The sequence below is a fragment of the Pipistrellus hanaki genome, assembly GCF_964339955.1.
Source record: "Pipistrellus hanaki genome assembly, chromosome: 17".
NCBI classification, from domain to species: Eukaryota; Metazoa; Chordata; class Mammalia; order Chiroptera; family Vespertilionidae; genus Pipistrellus; species Pipistrellus hanaki.
This window is the reverse complement of record NC_140519.1, coordinates 36,331,450-36,348,627: the sequence shown is the minus strand read 5'-3', so window position 1 is coordinate 36,348,627 and position 17,178 is coordinate 36,331,450. Positions and strand designations below refer to the sequence as shown.

Below are 17,178 nucleotides of genomic sequence, written 5' to 3'. Positions count from 1 at the left end.
AATTCACAGTATTCAAAAAACACAAGTAATTGTCTGTTTTTGTAAGTGCCCATCTCATCCTTGTCTTCAGTTTATGTTGGAAATAGAGATAGCATCAGATTAAAGAGTGCTTTCTGCAGCTTAGCTCCATGAATTTATTTTTAGTTAAGCATACTATTTTTTTTTAGGGCAAAGAGTAGAATTATTTGCTTAGATACTGAGTAGTGTTTCTGAAGGACCTAATTTTAATGGATTCCTTAGATTATATCCTTGGATCCCTATTGGGTGCTAAGGATCTCAGTTTGGAAAACAAAAAAATATATGTAAAGAAGATAATGCCTATTCTGTAAAAATAAAGGGGAAAAAAAATTTAAATGGTAATTTACTGCTGTAAAATATGTTTTTATTATTAAGATAAAAACGGAACAGTTTCTATAGGACTTACAAACTCCTTTGAACCCTTGGGATATATTAAGGACACATTTATTTAAAAGTATTATACCTCTGGCAAATATGTGTACAAAGTGAATTCTCAAAAAGAAGGCTGCATGCCAAGAAGAAAAAGAAAGAGAGGAGGAAGGGGAGAGGAAAGGAAAGGAATAGAAAGATGAGGAGGATGAGGAGGAGGGGAGGGTGAAGAAGGAGAGGGAGAGGGAGATTAAAACACAGCTATGAAGGTTGTATCTCACCATTGGGTGTGGTTGGCTTAGCTCACAGAGGCTGACGGTGGAGCCTGTCCTTGGTGTGCACCTCAGTGAAGAGCTGCCTGGCTGTGATTCAGGGATTTGGTTAAGGGCCATACAAAACCCAGTGAACTCCACAGAGAGAGAGAGAGCTTGTATGTTGTGTGTGCCAGCCCAATGGCCCAGCCCAACCCCTCTAGTTTAGCAGATGTTCTGTAAATTCATGCTGCATATTTCAGTGAAAAATGCAAAGCAAGCATTTCAATGGTAAAATAGTATTTTCATACTAAAATAAAATTGAAAATGGTGGTAGTATCTTACAGAATTCACACATATGAAATTTAGTAGAGTTCTTCCCGTGTCGAAGGCTCAAATTTTACAGAAAAAAAGTTGTGGGTATTTTCACTCAACAGTGCCCTTAATTCTGGTTACTGTTGCTCATTAGAGTTCTATGTAGGGAGCTGTAACTGGTTTTACCAGTGTTGTGCCATCATACAGCTGTGCAGGCTTTAGCGTCTCCATTCTCCATCTTAGCATTTGCACTCCCCACCTGCTGGCCAGGGCTATAGGAAGGAAACCTAAGATATGCAAAACAAATCACAAATCATCGATTCTTTCAGCGAATTCCTCATGAAGCTATGTTATTTTGTGAAATTATTATAGTCCAGGGTCTGGCTCTCTGTTTGAAATCCAGTAACTCAGGTATAAAAATACTACTGACATTGCAAAATAAATGGGTTGACAGATGATTAATTTGAAATAAGATATGTACATTGAAAGTGCACAGGATGCTTGATTTGGCCTGACCAGGGCAGTCTATAACTGTTGGGAATCCAAGTGGGAAGTCTGGCTGAGGTCGTGGTACCATAGCGAGGAAAGTTACCTGCTTTCAAGGTTCAGAGGAATCAGGACAGAATGCACCTGGCAGGACCTGTCTGTCAGGAAGGATGTACGTGCCAAACACCTCCATCTGCTTCTCAGGGCGGCTTCTTCTTGGCCTAGAGTTACAGTAACACGTGTTTGTCTCTGTCATTCTGAATTCCACTTCTGCCGGACTCTCCTGGGCTTGCCTTACTCATTAACATCAGCTCTGAGTTTATAGTGAAAACAGAATTTACTCTGTGAACAGTTTGATCTGCCTACCATGACGTGGTTCGTACCTGACCATGTCCGTGTACTCATTTTGAAATTTAACCCTCAGGTCTAACCGGGGGGACTAGTGCCTAATTGTGCTTCCCATACCAACCTAGGAATTTAGAAAATGTAGGTTAAGATAATTACATTTATGTTTACAGTTATCAGGTAATACACCCAGCTTTCAAATACCCAGTAGAAGCAAGTTACCTTTTTTACATAGTAGAATAAATACTTTCTTGCTCTAGTAATTATGTGTCCAGCCTGTGAATGAAACATAAAGTAATTTGGCCCTTTCTCGGAAATCTCAAAAAGAAAAACAATTTCGGAAACTTCCAAGTTTCTAGGAACCTGCCATGTGGACCAGCTAAGGAGAGTGGTGGGAACTGACTTGAGGTGTGATTATGTAACAAACATTTCCACAGGTTTCTTTTGAGCACCTGCTGTATGGTGTCCTATGAGCAAAACTTGCTTAGGGTACAATTGCATTCCATGGTACTACGCTAGGCACTTTAATTAGTTCAGAGCATTAGTCCTGTCTGTTCAGTTAAACCGCAGTCTTCTGCCTCCTCCTGCCCGTAGGTAACACCAGGCAGACAGTGATAGAGCTGATGCTGGGAGATAGAGAGAGGGATGCGCAGGATCAGCTGCAGACACCCAGGCACAGGGGACAGGTTCCAGGCTCTGCTCCGAGGGAGAGGGCTGTTGCTGGCAGCCAAGATAATTAACAGGAGACACGAAGAGGCACAAAGAGTTGCAAAAGGCTCCAGGATCTGTAACGCAAAGAGGGAAATGATGATGCCAGGGGCTCGTGGTAGGCTGTAACATGTTTCTTCCCTCTGTAATCATCCTCAATCCCTCCTTGTAAAAATATTTTATTATAATATATATATTTTATATCTATACTGTATATCTTACAAAATATATGCATATGTAGAACATTTAAAAACATACATTAAGCCATGTAAATATTATCGAGTGAACATGCATATGGCATTTACCAGGCACCAGGCACTGGTTTAGACATTAGCTGACATTAACCCACATGCTTATTAGGAATGTAATATGATGATTTGCATCTCCACAAATGGAAAAGTTAAGCATTGCAAGCTAATTAATTGGCCCAATGTGACAGAGCCATTAAGTAGTGGAGTTACTGAATTCTGAAAAGTTCTAATATATATTTCTATCATATTATGCCTTTTCAAATAGAAATCACTTTATTATTCACAAATTAATACTATTTTGATTTGGGCTAGACACTTTAATAAACACATTGTTTGTAGAGTTCCCTGACCATTTTGGCTTTGCACTCTATGCCTTTAAAAATTAAACATTTATAGGAAACTTCTTGGGTGTTTTTCTCTATGTATCTACCTCAAATAACTTCTTCTTGAATAAATAAATAATTACTAAAACAGAGCATTTTACTTTTGTTCTTAAACAACAGTACCATCGAAACGTGAATCACATTTTGAAGAAAATTGTTTGGTAACTTTTGGACTGCTTAGGGAAGTTTGCATGCTTATGAAATTAATGAATCTGGGGTTGCAGGTTCAGTTCTCACAGGGACCAATTAATTTAACTGTCTTTCATAGCAAAAGCCTACACCTATGACCTCGACGGGCCCTTCTTCCCAACCCCACCATTGATCTCAAGTTTTTAGAAACAGTTGAATGATGATCACCAATTCACAGTCAGAATTGGGAAAAAATATGAACACGTGTTTTTAGGGATTCATAATGGGTCACATATATCATCTTCCTTTTGAATATCATGTAGGACTATACATATATTTTGAAATATGTCTTTTCATCATTTTCAGAGGAATGGTAATTTGCTCTCCTGTGAAAGAATTGCAACGAATGATTATAGCAATGTTTCCTTATTGTAGAAGCTTTAACATAAAGCTGGGCTGTTTATTCCCACCTTAGACTAGTATTAGTAGACACCAGCCCTTTTTGAACTTAACCATTAGGATAAATGCCAGTGGATGGTCTATGAAAACATCTTAGTTATTTAAATAGTTATGTAGGCAAAGGTATGTAATTTCCAAAATTAAGTTGACTATAAAATTTTAAATATCTTTTGCCAGTGGCATATAACATATTCAGTGATTGTGTTATCTTAAAATATATCCCCCATCATCATTTTGTGTTTATTGGATTTTGTTTGTATTTTTAAAATACATTTTTATTTATTTCAGTGAGGAAGGGAGAAAGAGAGAGAAAAACATCAATGATGAGAGAGAATCATTGATCAGCTGCCTTCTGCACGGCCCACACTAAGGACCAAGCCCGCAATCTGGGCATGTTCCCTGACAGAGAATTGAACCTTGACATACTGGTTCATGGGTCGATGCTCTACCACTGAGCCATACCAACTTGGCATTGTTTGTATATTTTTTACTTGTTTTTAAGATTGTGAAGAGAGTTCACCTTGATTTTAAAGCTATTCCAGTTTAATTGAGATAATAAAAAAACACTTTTTACTCTATTAGATGCTCATTGAAAGAGATTCATTCATTTATACTTGATTTTACATTCCTTTTTAAAGGATAGGTTCATTGTTATGAGTTTCAGAGTAATTTAAAAATAATTCCTGCACAGTTAGATAGACAAATTAGTATATTTTAATTGCACATAGGCTGTTACTACACTTTTATGGAAATGAGGAGATACTTTATTACGTTTATATTCACTCATCTCTTTGTTCAACAAATTTTTTGAGTGCCTACCATGTGCAATTTTCAGTGTTGTGGGTAGAATGATGAATGAAGCACAAGTTCCTGCTCTCATTAATCTTACATTCTAGTGCTGGGGACAGATATAAACAAATAAGCAAATATGTTTTATAATATTAGATGGTGATATGTATTTTGAAGAATAATTGAGCAGAGTGAAAAGAACGATCCTCAGAAAAAGCCTGTTGGACAAGGTGGTATTTAAGCAGAGAAAGAAATGAGCTTTATAAGTTGGAGGAGGAAACCATTTCAGGCAGAGAATAGGAAGGACGAAGGCCCAGAAGCTGAACTGTGCCTATCTCAGGAACCATCAAGAAAGCCAGTTCAGTGGAAAATAGCCAATGGGGGCAGGGGTTGGGGTGGGGGAGAGTCTCAGGAACTGAGCTTGGAAGGTATCAGGGACCATGTAGGTCAGGAGAAAGACTGGATTATGTTCCAAATATGATGGGAAACTTTGTCCTCACTTATTAGGTTATAGACAAAAGTTTACATAAAATTCAAATTTAGCAAAGTTCAGGGAATATTGAGAGCAGAGTCTTAATCTAATTTCTATTTCAAAAGGACGTTTCACTGGTCTTCAAGTTTTATGAGAACAATTTATATTATATTCTTAATATAAACACTCAGAGATACAATTAATAAGATCTAATAATGAAAGAAAAAAAGAGGTTAATGAAAAACATTTTTCACAAATATAACTTGTGTCTTATTATCAATCATTTTAAGAGTCCACAAATCTCACATCTATGAATACATAAGAACATAATAGAAGAGATATTTCATCTATAGAAATATTTCATCTTGAATCAAGGAGTGATTTTGTAAATTGCAAAACCGAGAATAGGTTATCAATTATCCAACTTAAGCTTCATTTATTTTGAAATCTCATCCCTCACACCATAAACTTTAAGGTTATTTTCATTGTATAAGCACAAAGGTGCATTAACCAATAAGTGTCTATTCTATATTTGTTACTTAATATATGAGAAATCAAATATAATGTAACATCCATTCAAATACTAACATATGTTTTGGAGAGAATATTGGCATATAAGTAATAGGTGTTCTTTCTTGGAAAAAAAAACATTTACTTTTATTCTAAGGTTATGATGTTTCTGCACTTTTTAAATTTATATTTATTGTTGAAAATATTACAAATGTTCTCCTTTTTTCTCCCACTCTTCCTCTCCCCCCACAACTACCCTCTCCCCCATCTAGCACCCTATTGTCTTTGTCCATGGATTATGCTTCTATACATACTAGAGGCCCAGTGCACGGACTCCTGCACCATTGGGGTCCCTTGGCCTGGCCTACACCCTCTCGCAATCCAGGACCCCTCAGGGGATGTCAGGCTGCTGGTTTCAGCTCGATCCCCACAGGCCGAAGATCTTTGGTTAATCTCTTCCTGCCCTCCCCCTTTCCTCTTCCCTCTGAGATTCATCAGTATGTTCCATGTTTCTATGCCTGTGCATTGAGCATCTGCCCTCTGGTGGTCTGTATACATCATAGTTAGCTGTCAAAAAGTTGAATCGTTGAATGGTTGCTTAGGCTTTTATATATATCGATAAGTCCTTTAGTTAATCTCTTCCCACCCTTCCCCATTCCCTGTAAGATTACATGTCTCTGTATATGTTTTGTCCATCAGTTTATTTTGTTCATTAGATTCCACATATAAGTGAGACTATGTGATACTTGTCTTTCTTTGACCGGCTTATTTTGGATGACAATACTTTTCAGGTCCCTCCACGCTGTCTCAAAGGGCAAGAGATCCTTTTTTCTGCTGCATAGTATTCCACTGTATAAATGTACCACTTTTCTTCACTCATCTACTGATGGGCACTTGGGCTGTTTCCATATCTTAGCTATTTTAAACAGAACTGCTGTGAACTTAAGAGTGCGTATATTTTTTCTGATTGGTTTTCGAGATTCTTAGGATATATTCCTAGAAGTGGTATCTTTGGGTCAAATGGCAGTATTTAATTTCTTTTTAGGAAGTTCCACTGTTTTCCAAGGTGGCTGCACCCATCTATATTCCCACCAGCAGTGTACTAGGGTTACTTTTCTCCACATTATTCCCAGAACTTGTTGTTTGTTGATTTATTGATGATAACTATGCTGGCAAGTGTGAGGTAATACCTCATTGTCATTTTAATTTGCATCTCTCTGATGATTAGTGACTTTGAATGTTTTTTCATCTGTCCTTTGGCCATCTCTATGTCTTCTTTGGAGAAGTGTCTGTTTATGTACTTTGTCCCTTTTAATTGGATTGTTTGTCTTCCTTTTGTTTAGTTGTATAAGTTCTTTATATTTTTTTGGAAATTAACCCCTTATCATATGTATCATTGGCAAATATGTTCTCCCATACAGTGGGCTCTCTTTTCATTTTGTTGATGGTTTCCTTGAATAAACAAATAGGACTATGGTTTCTTATATAGTACTGGTTATAGAATGGAAGTTAGGTTTCTTTTTTCTTTTTTTTAAATACTTTTACCTGACAAAAGTTGGAAACACAATGTTGGTCTCACTCCTCCGCCATTGTGTATTGTGTGTGTGTGTGTGTGTGTGTGTGTGTGTGTGTGTGTGTGTGTGTTTTAATTTAATTGGACCATACAACCAAAAGGTCTGGAACTTCTGGTGTACTGGGAATTATTTCAAACCAGCTCTAACCCAAAGTAATTGTCAATGACTTATGATCCAGATCACAGATATCTGCTATTTTCATTTGGCACTATGGAGTTGTAGATTCATGTGTTGAGAAGTTTGAAAATGGCTGTATTGCCTAGAATGGGATCAAATGGTCTTGCGAGCATATAATATTCAACCTAGTGGATTCTCTTTTATTTATTTATTTTTTTTACTAGAGCTATGCAATCCATTACCTATATAAGGAGGCACAGCTAGTCCATCTTTCCCAGATGCACTTTTATGATTTAATGTCCAAAAAGTATCTCTACAGGGGTATATTCATTTCTTCTCTGCTACTTATTTTAGTAATATTTAACATTTACACATTTCCCTTCTTTTTTATTCTTACATTTTATTTATCAGATGGTGTTACTGTTGCCTCCCGGTATTTCAACACTCATTTTTTATTATGGCCAAAATCAGTGAATTGCTCAATGCTAATTGTTAATGCTGCCTCCATGTATTAGAAAATATTTGTGTGCCCTAATGACTAGGTGTTGAGCCTTGGAATGTGTTTTGATTATGCAAAATTTGGAAAGCTAAATGCTCTCACATTCACACTCACATTTACAGTGGTCACATAAATTGTATGTGGTGAGTTAAAACTATTCTTTGGAGATCCCGGTTGAACACAAGTGAACATTTTTCTTTGTTCATGGAAAACTAGTACATGATTTTACTTTTGTGCTAAGTGTTCGGAGCAGCCCCGTAACAGATGATTTTCTAAAGACTCACATGTCCCAGGCCTCCCCATTTCAGTTGGGAACTTGTGGTAGATCTTTAAAGATGCAGTTCTGAGATGTCCACCACCTTTCCAACTGATAAATTTCATGTGGGAGGATAATATATTTCCAGATGGTATTTTCAACTTTATGCACATTAGCTTCATAGACTCCTGTTGTAACTGAAAATTGGTTTTACTCCAACATTTGACAAAACAATTAGATTAGGTTAACTACTCTTTGGTTTTAGATTACTGATACAAAGTGCTCTCATGAATGTGACCCAAAAAAAATTAAATATTTAAATTCAAGCTAATTGATGTCACTGGGTGCATTTTCACTTAGACATTTTCCCTGAGGTTTTCACAGTATCATAAAATTGTATTAGAGATATAAAATTTGCATAGAATGAGGCTTATTAAAATTTTGATGATCTTTTGCAATCTGTAATATTCTTTCTAGTGTTTGTATGGAAAAGTACCTAGATATTTGAAATGGCTATAAAGATGATGACATGAAAATATTTAAAAAACATCTTCTGTTAATTCAGTGGCCTGGTAAAAATATTTATTATATTCATTACTTCTGGGTTTTCATATCATCTGAGTACGAGAAAGTAATTTTGTTAAAGTGCGGATTTGCTTGGTATCCTTTCATATTTGTTTCAAGTTCAGATTTTAAGCATTTGGAGAATAAAACAGACACATAAATCACTATATTTTGCAAGTTATAAATGTGATTGAAGTTCTAAATATTAGGAGGACATGTATGATGAGCATTGGAACAGGAGGTGATGTGATTCGATTGCCATAAGGTTATTCTGTGTCTAATGTATTCAGACATTTGTCACGGGCATAGAAGAGTTTTGTGGATATATTTTCAGCCCTTAATTACAGCTCTGACTCATTTGAGCCAAGAGGAGAATTTTCCTGATATTTAAGAAAATAAAGTTGCTTTGTTTCCATTCTGTACTCTAGATTTTTAACCTCTACACTTCGGAGAAATTTCCTCAGATTCGTGATCTGTCATCTTCTGCCCTTTCTAACTGTCTTCTTAGCCTTTTCTCTTCAACATAAATTATTGTCCAACACTGACAGGTCACTTGCCTAAAATCAGAGTAAATTTTCTGGAAAGAAGCTGTGAAGTCATAGAGGGCTTCGGTCATAAAGCAGGGGTTCATGGGCTGTGATAAAGCATCTTGTTACAAAATGAGAAAAATGAAGATAATATTGGTCTAATTTTTTTTTTAGTCTGATATGATGTCCTTCATAATTGTTTAGTAATAAAATGGCCTTCCTTTTATGAAATGAAAATGATTATAAAAAGACTATATTTAATGATTATAAAAAGCATAGTTTGTGATACTTATGTCCATAATTGATAAAAACAGAAGTGGTTAGCCCAAAATGTAGGCCTCCAGTTTTAATTTTCAAATTTATGGTTCTCTAAATCCAAGAGTCTGGGAACTACTGAACTAGTGCAGCTAAATACCCAAATCCTGAATCCCATCATCGAAATCCTAATAAGTGGTAACCTAGCCTTTCCTCAAAACTTTTCCTGTGAGTTCTCGGCCTTGTGGTCTACCCATTAGGATTTGGGGCTCTTCTGATTATTATCAGTTTTCATCTACATTGGATCTTAGGCTACCCTAATAATTACTTATACATTTTTACATAGCACCATATATTCTATGTCTAATACAACATTTTCCCAAATGTCTGATAAAGAACACTAATTTTACAGTCAAGTTATTTGGAGAGGCAATCATTCAAACAGTAGATAAATAATTTCAGTACTCTAAAAATTCTTTATTGGGTCAATACATTCAACAAACATTTCTGAGCACACAAAGAGCAAGCAGTGTTCTATATGCTAAGTCATCTGGGTTTCCCAAATTTAGATTGAGGAATTGTCTGTCTTGTAGTTTATATAATTCGGGAGCCCACTAAAATTATTAAGTAAAGGTTATTTTCTTCTCCTCCTCTCCCTTTCTCAAACTAAACATATTGATTCATTTAACCTCTCCTCAGTTAAATGATCTCTATATATCTTTCTGCTCTACCCTGGGCATGTCTTTCTTTGGTTGTGCTTCTGCTGAAACCATGGTAATTACTGAACACAAAAACCAGGAATAGGCTGACCTAGTGCTGTGTGGGACTGCTGCCTTGTTTTTCTGGTTGTATATTCCTTTAAGTAAAATAAGAACTAATTTGTGAGCTAGGAGTCCATAATAAGTTTATATCTGTATTAAATATGATCTTGTAGAGCTAGCCCATCAACCTGTCTAAATTAAGGTCTTTTTTTTTTTTTTTTTTTTTAATTTGTTGCTTGGACTTTCAAGGAAAACTACCCATTCTTTTTAAGTTAAAACAGGTTATTATAGGACTAGCTCTGAAATAATGAAGATGGGTGCCTAAGCTGCACAGTAAAGCTCACTGTACTGCAGAAATGGCTGCACAAGCAAGGATCATGGGCTCTTGAGTTGAACAAGAGCTGAGACTGTGGCTCAGGAACGGAAGGCCAGTTCTGAGACAATGGTGCCCTAGTGACTGTCATCTGGTTGTCCTCAGGAGCAAAACTTGATTGATCTCTTCTGTGTCTTTGGCATGAATCTGACTCACTGGTGTCTGACTTTGTCTGTGACCTTCTGAGTCTGCCCCGGCTACCACTGCCTAACTTGCGCAATGCATTTCAAGCTCAGGAGGTGGCCCCAGTCAGTACCCCACTCTATTCTGCAATAACTTTCTCTCAACCAAGAAATTCTTCTATTGAAGCAGTTGTAGCATATGGTTTATATAACACCTTTGCTTTCGAAGGATGCCTATGTCTGATCCAATCAGGGTAAATTAGCCCTCGGTAAGATCACAAGAAAGCTAAATAGCTTAGTGAGGAACAATGCGTGGTTCTTAAAAGTGAGGTTGGTTCCTAGGCTAGCAGAAGCAACATCATCCGGGAACTTAGAGACTCAGCCCGACTGAGTCAGAAGTCCTGAGGATGGGTGGGATCCAGCAATCTGTGTTTGATGGCGCCCCTGTGCTGATTCTGATGTGCGCTCAACTTTGAGAACAGATGGCATAAAATTGTCTCTCCGGAGTCTAGATTTATAGTGTGACTGCCAAAAACCATGACTTGGGAATAATTGACATGCAGGAGGTCTCTCTAATAATATTTAACTAACAGTTTTAGCTGTGTGTTTTTCTTAACTTGTTTTTGACAAGAGGAGAACATTGTCAGCATATAGGATCATGCTTCTTTTACTGTTAGTTGTTGAATCCAATTGACATAAACTTTGGAACTTTTTTTGTATACAAGTCCGTTACATTATTCTGATTCCTTAATGTTTCAAACATTCAGGTGGAATATGTAGCATTAATTCACTTGCTGGGGCCTTGGCTTCCTTCTTCACATGACCCATGATTGTCCACAGCCCAGCCCTACCATAGGGTCCCTACTTCTATTTTCTTCCCTACTCCAAATTCTCCTCTCTACTTCTGTGAACTACAGTGGATAGGGTGTGTGTGTGTGTGTGTGTGTGTGTGTGTGTGTGTGTGTTGGTGGTGTATGAGGTTGGGGAGTTTGATAGAAGGAAGGAAGTGTGATAACCATATCTCTGAAAAGCATTTTCGATTCATTTCAATGTGTCTATTTTAATGGAATCGTGTTTTCCCATTATTAATAATACATGATTATAAAAAGCAGCTGTTATCTATTGAGGTCTTGTGTAAAATGAGGCAAGTACACCGTTAATCAGAATTTGAATTAGGTTATTGAATGAGGGTAATTTTTAAATTCACATAAAACCTCCATACATTTTTACATAGTTAACATCATTGGCCTCTGTACATCTAACTTTATGTTCAGTATCTATAATAAGCCATGCTTTATTAGTCTGGGAAAGGATTGTTGATGACATGTATTACATCCTCTAGGCAGCTACAAGATTGCATTAACCTGAAGCATTGGTTATAATCTGGTTGGTTATAAAGTAGATGTGTGTCCCCTCATGCATTATTTGAAAGACTGCATGATGAATAAATTGATGTCCTTTTCACAAATATATCAAGATTGTCTTGCACATGGTTGATTAAAACAAAGGGAGAAATCACTTATTTACTGTCCAGAGGTTAGCAGTTTACCATGTATCAAGTGCACACATTGGGCCAGAAGATAAGTAGATGGTCAAGACTGGCACTGGGGCTTCATATAGCTCAGAGTCCAGGGGAGGACACAAATAGGTAACTGGGTTTTTCAGTACCATGGGGATCATTGTATCTGGTTTATCCTATTTTCTTATAGGGTCTGAACCCATAAATCATACAAGCCAAGTCAAAGTTGCCCCTAAGCAGAATTATTTTATCATGTCACACTTAGGATAAAAAAAATGTCACCCATAAACTATAGAAGGAGAGATACTTGTCATAATAGAAGCTTCTCAGGAAAAGACCTCGGAATTTTGTGTGTCCATAAAGTCAATATAAATCAGAAGTGTGATGAGCACCCCATACCTGTTGTAATAAGTGGAATTAATAGAGGTATGGAGCAAAAAGTACGGAAAAGGAAGTATGGGCAAGGGAGAATGCTTCACTGGCTGCTGGGAGGAATTAAATCACTTGCAGAGGACGGGTGCAAACTTCAAAGGACCACAGCAGAAGAGACAGACAAAAGGAAGGCTGCCCATTAAAGGTAGATAAAAACAGAACATGTTCTCAGAAGGACGTTTCAATTAAAAAGTGTTTGTTAGCTCTAAGGACAATTTGGAGTCTGTGATGATGATGATGATGAGAGTGATGACATCATTCATATTAACCCATGTTTGTTACATTATCTTCTGTACTGTCCTCCCAATGCGGTGAGGTATGGATCATTACCATTTTACAGATAATAATTTGGGCATAGAGAGGTTAAGGCATCTCCTGAGATTGCAGCGTGAAGAAGAGGGAGTTTGTGAGCCCGTGTCCTAATGACAGCGCCATGCTCCATCTCGTGTTAGCAGCCTTGACTGACGGCTCACCCAGGATTGCAGTTCTGTGTCAGGGGAGAGAGTGATCTCAGAGTCCCCGTGTGCGGAATCAGCCAGTCGGCTCACATCAGCAGACAGGCTTCAGGCCTCCTGTGAAAGAACTTTCTAACAAGCAGAGCTGCTCCAGAAATGGCAGGAGGAGCTGCTTTAGGTAATAGACAAAATCCAGGACAGCTTTTGTCTTCGGGCTGGCCCCAATATTTCATTTCTTGTACTATGCAGATGGAGATTTCGTTGTCTGAGATACTAAGAGTGGTTGAAAGCTTTTGTTGTTGTTTTACTGTCCTTAAATTTATGACTCGAAATAATATGAGAGAGCATGTCATTTCTGGCACTAGTTTCGGTCTAAACTCTGTGTATTTTTTTTTTTTCAGGAATAGAATATAGATTTTTTTTTTTTTTTTTTTGAGAACTCCAATTTAACATCCTGGAGCAGGACTGTGCAATTCCGTCAAGGGAGAAAGGCATCTGAAAGCTCTCATTACCTCACCCAGGAGGGCAGTGATAGGCTGTGACAGTTACCTAAGTTGAGGCAGGTTGACGACAGGTTTCCTTCCATTTTTTATAAGCAACACTACAAAAGCAACCAGGCAAAAAGTTTAGAGAGAAAATTCTCATTGGTGCTTTGCAGAGATCCTGTGTTTCCATTTCTTGTAATTCATATAACGTGTTTTCTGATAAATATACACATAGATCTTAGTTCAGAGTACATTTTTTTTTAAAAGAGCCACAATATCCTAGAAGTAATTATAACTAACATTTATCGAGCATATAGTATGTGACAAGCAGCGTTCCCAGCACTTTATATTTCAATGCTCACACTACCCTGGGGAGTTAAGAATTACCAAATATTTCCTTTATGGGCAAAATAAATGCACATATAAGAAGTGACAGTCTAAGGTCATGCAAGTGGTGTCTGAAATGTGATTTGAACCTTAGCAGGGCCTTCATTATCCAGTTTGTTATCCATGACAGAAGCAAACTCATACATTGTATGATGAGCGTATGGGGGAGATACAGTCTGTGCTGGGAGGAGCCCTGTACTACTGCTCTCATGAGTCTGAGAAGAGAAAGTCATTCTTTTGAGATTGTTGGGCGTTTCTCTGAAGTTATTGTTCTAGCTTTTACTTCTGTTTTTACTTTACTTGTAAACCTTTTTTTTAAAAGCAACAGTATGAAGACATAGGAATATTTAGCAGTTAACGGGAAACTCCAAGGGTCATAAGAAAAACTCAAAGTAACTTTTCCCCCCCCACATGGAAAAATTTAAGAATAAAAACAAAAACAGAAATAACAGTTTAAGTTTAGGGTTGCATCTTTCCTACAATTTAATTTCAATTGGATTATTGGAGGGCACATTTGATAGACAAATCCTGCAAGCACACTTAGTTTTCCAAGTGATGAGCTTGCTTGGAAAGTGTTCATTCTGATCAAGCACTGGAGTGGTTCGCATCAGATTAGCACTCAGCTGGTGACTTCAGGGCCTCTGAATCCATTTACAGTAGCACCGTATTCATCTCAAGGTAATTTAGTTTGCAACCTCAGCCTTCCTGGAACACATTACAGACCAGAAATCAATGTTTAAATTATTTTACATTTTATAACTATGTATGGTGCCAGGTGGGCACTGGCTAACCACTATGCCGAACACCTGAAACTAATACAAAATAACATTGAATGTCAGCTATCATTGAAATGTAAAATTTAAAGTTCTTTTAAAACAACAAAATACAATTCTCTTACATCGTAAGATAAACACAGCAATGTCTGTTGCCCATATGTTTTCTGTAGGCAAAACCCTCAGGCAAAAACTATTTTTATTGTAGATCCAATGTTAGAAATCTGAGATGGTGGCTTTCCAGACCATAACAAATTATAAACAACAAATTGCAAGGTGGGGAGGGAGATGTAATACTGGCAAATGCAGTGAGTTTATCAGGATGTAAAAGGTAGGAGTTTCCCTGTAAGAGTGAAGAAGATATATTATAATTCTTATGTCCCCAGTCTCAGGAACTGCTCAAAGGCCCAGATGTAAATAAAATACTTGGCTAATCCTGTAGCAAGTGCTAGAACAATGGTGACTCCATCCCAGGCCTGTGCATTTGGGTCAGTCCTTCAAACACAGGCAGCCCTCCCCCTTGGCCTCATACTGCTCTTATGCCATCTATTTCCACCAAGGTTCATGGGACATCAAACTTCTTTAGTTGAACTCCAGGAAGACAGCATCTAAGAAATTCTATTATTTCCCTTTCTTACACCCTGAGGTTCATAGGTTCCTACTGTTGAAAGGTTAACTGAAACACATGATTATTTCCAAGAGGGTATCTGAGCACACAAATAGGGAAGTGCCACACCGAAGGCAATTAGGAGTGCTCCTCTGACAGGAGCTATGGGCAAGGTTTTTACAGACAAGATGCTGAAGCAAAGCAAATTAAGTATTTGATGGGCTATGGCTTAAGCAGTTGCCTTATTGGGAGAGCCTTGCTGGCTGTTTGTTATTGGTTGTGCTTCAGTTTCACTTTCTTGGATTCAGTGCAATGGCTTCGGCTTAGATTTTGGGGTTGCTTACTTAGGCTACTAAGGCATTAGAGCCACCTTAATTCAAAGGCTTCCTTGCTTAATTACGTTAACACTACTTTAATAGTTTAGACCAGTGGTTGGCAAACTCATTAGTCAGCAGAGCCAAATATCAACAGTACAACGATTGAAATTTCTTCTGAGAGCCAAATTTTTTAAACTTAAACTTCCTCTAACACCTCTTCTTCAAAATAGACTCGCCCAGGCCATGGTATTTTGTGGAAGAGCCACACTCAAGGTGCCAAAGAGCTGCATGTGGCTCGTGAGCCGCAGTTTGCCAGCCACAGATTTAAACCAATGGCTTAGGCTGGAAAGACGAAATTGTAAAATTCTCTGGTCTGCAGAAGTCCTCTTGCCGACAGAACTCTTCTGCTCTCACTCACTTCGGGGGAATTTCTTCCTGGATAGCTTTGAACTTTAAAGAACTAGGGTTTCAAGTCCATATGCAGCTCCTGGAAGATGGGAATGATTGTTGAATGTCCTTGATCTAAAATCAGAGCCCTGTGGCTCTGAAATAAGGGGTCACTGTAGACCCCTTCTTTACTCCCATAGCATTCTGGATCCTTTACTAAGACAACTATCAAAATTCTATATTACAACACAGAGCAATTATTAATTTTGGTAATGAGTAATTATAGAAAGGTTAAATTATCCAACATAAAGTTTAATCCAACAGTGCCTTCTAGGTGCAAAAAAGGTAAGGAAGAATTAAAGTCATTTGGGGAAAATGCCCATGTAAATGTTTTAACACTACATATGCGGGATAAGTTAAATTGTGTGAAACATCCCATATACTGCTAGTGCCAGGAAATGAAGCAACTCCCCATTTGGTTGTGTTTTCTCATAAGAAAGCAAGGTATTTATTAATAAACTGAATATTATCTACCTACCAATCCTGAGATGTCTATGCCTATAGAATCTAAATGAGTTTTTATTGACATTTTTAATTATTGTTGATTAATTAATTGGAATGATGCATCTGATTGGAAGGCTTGTGAGAGGCTAATCATCCTCATTTCCCACTTATTTTTAATATAGACCTGATATCAAAATTGAGTTTATCTCCCGGAAAGAAGCAAAAGTTCAATCTCGATAAAGCTAATATTTAATATTCGATGACATATGGCTTCAGATATTTAACTGGGAGGATGAATCTCCAGGGCATCACTGCCTTTTAGAGATGGATTAGCTTCATTTGCTCTTGGCTTTAAAAATGTATCCATCATGAATGAAGCAGCAACCTCAGAATCAGTAATGTCTTCTTTCTCCATATTAACTTAATTACACTTTCTGCTTCAGCACAATTGTTTAGCATGTGTATTCTTTAATGTTGTAATAAGTAATGCACAATCATGTTTAAAATTTTCTATATAATAGATAATTAAAGTTTTAATATTAATTTATTAACAAATATTAATTGTTTGGGTCCCCCCCCCCAATACTGGGTACTGGGGATACATTAATGAACAACAACAACAAAAATACCCTTCTTGGAATTTATATCCTGAGCTTTGAGGAGGTTGGTAGGGAGCAATGCCAAGCACTTTGGTAAACACTTTTCATATATTAATTTAACTCATATCTCACACCATTCCCAAGAGATAAGATTATTTTATACATGAGGACACAGATACC

At 37.3% G+C, this 17,178-nt stretch overlaps 1 protein-coding gene across 3 annotated transcripts in view; it reads left to right on the top strand.

Moving 5' to 3' along the window:
* The window catches only part of OXR1 (oxidation resistance 1), a 267,440-nt gene that overhangs the window by 51,956 nt on the left and 198,306 nt on the right, over positions 1-17,178 (top strand). The window lies entirely within an intron of this gene.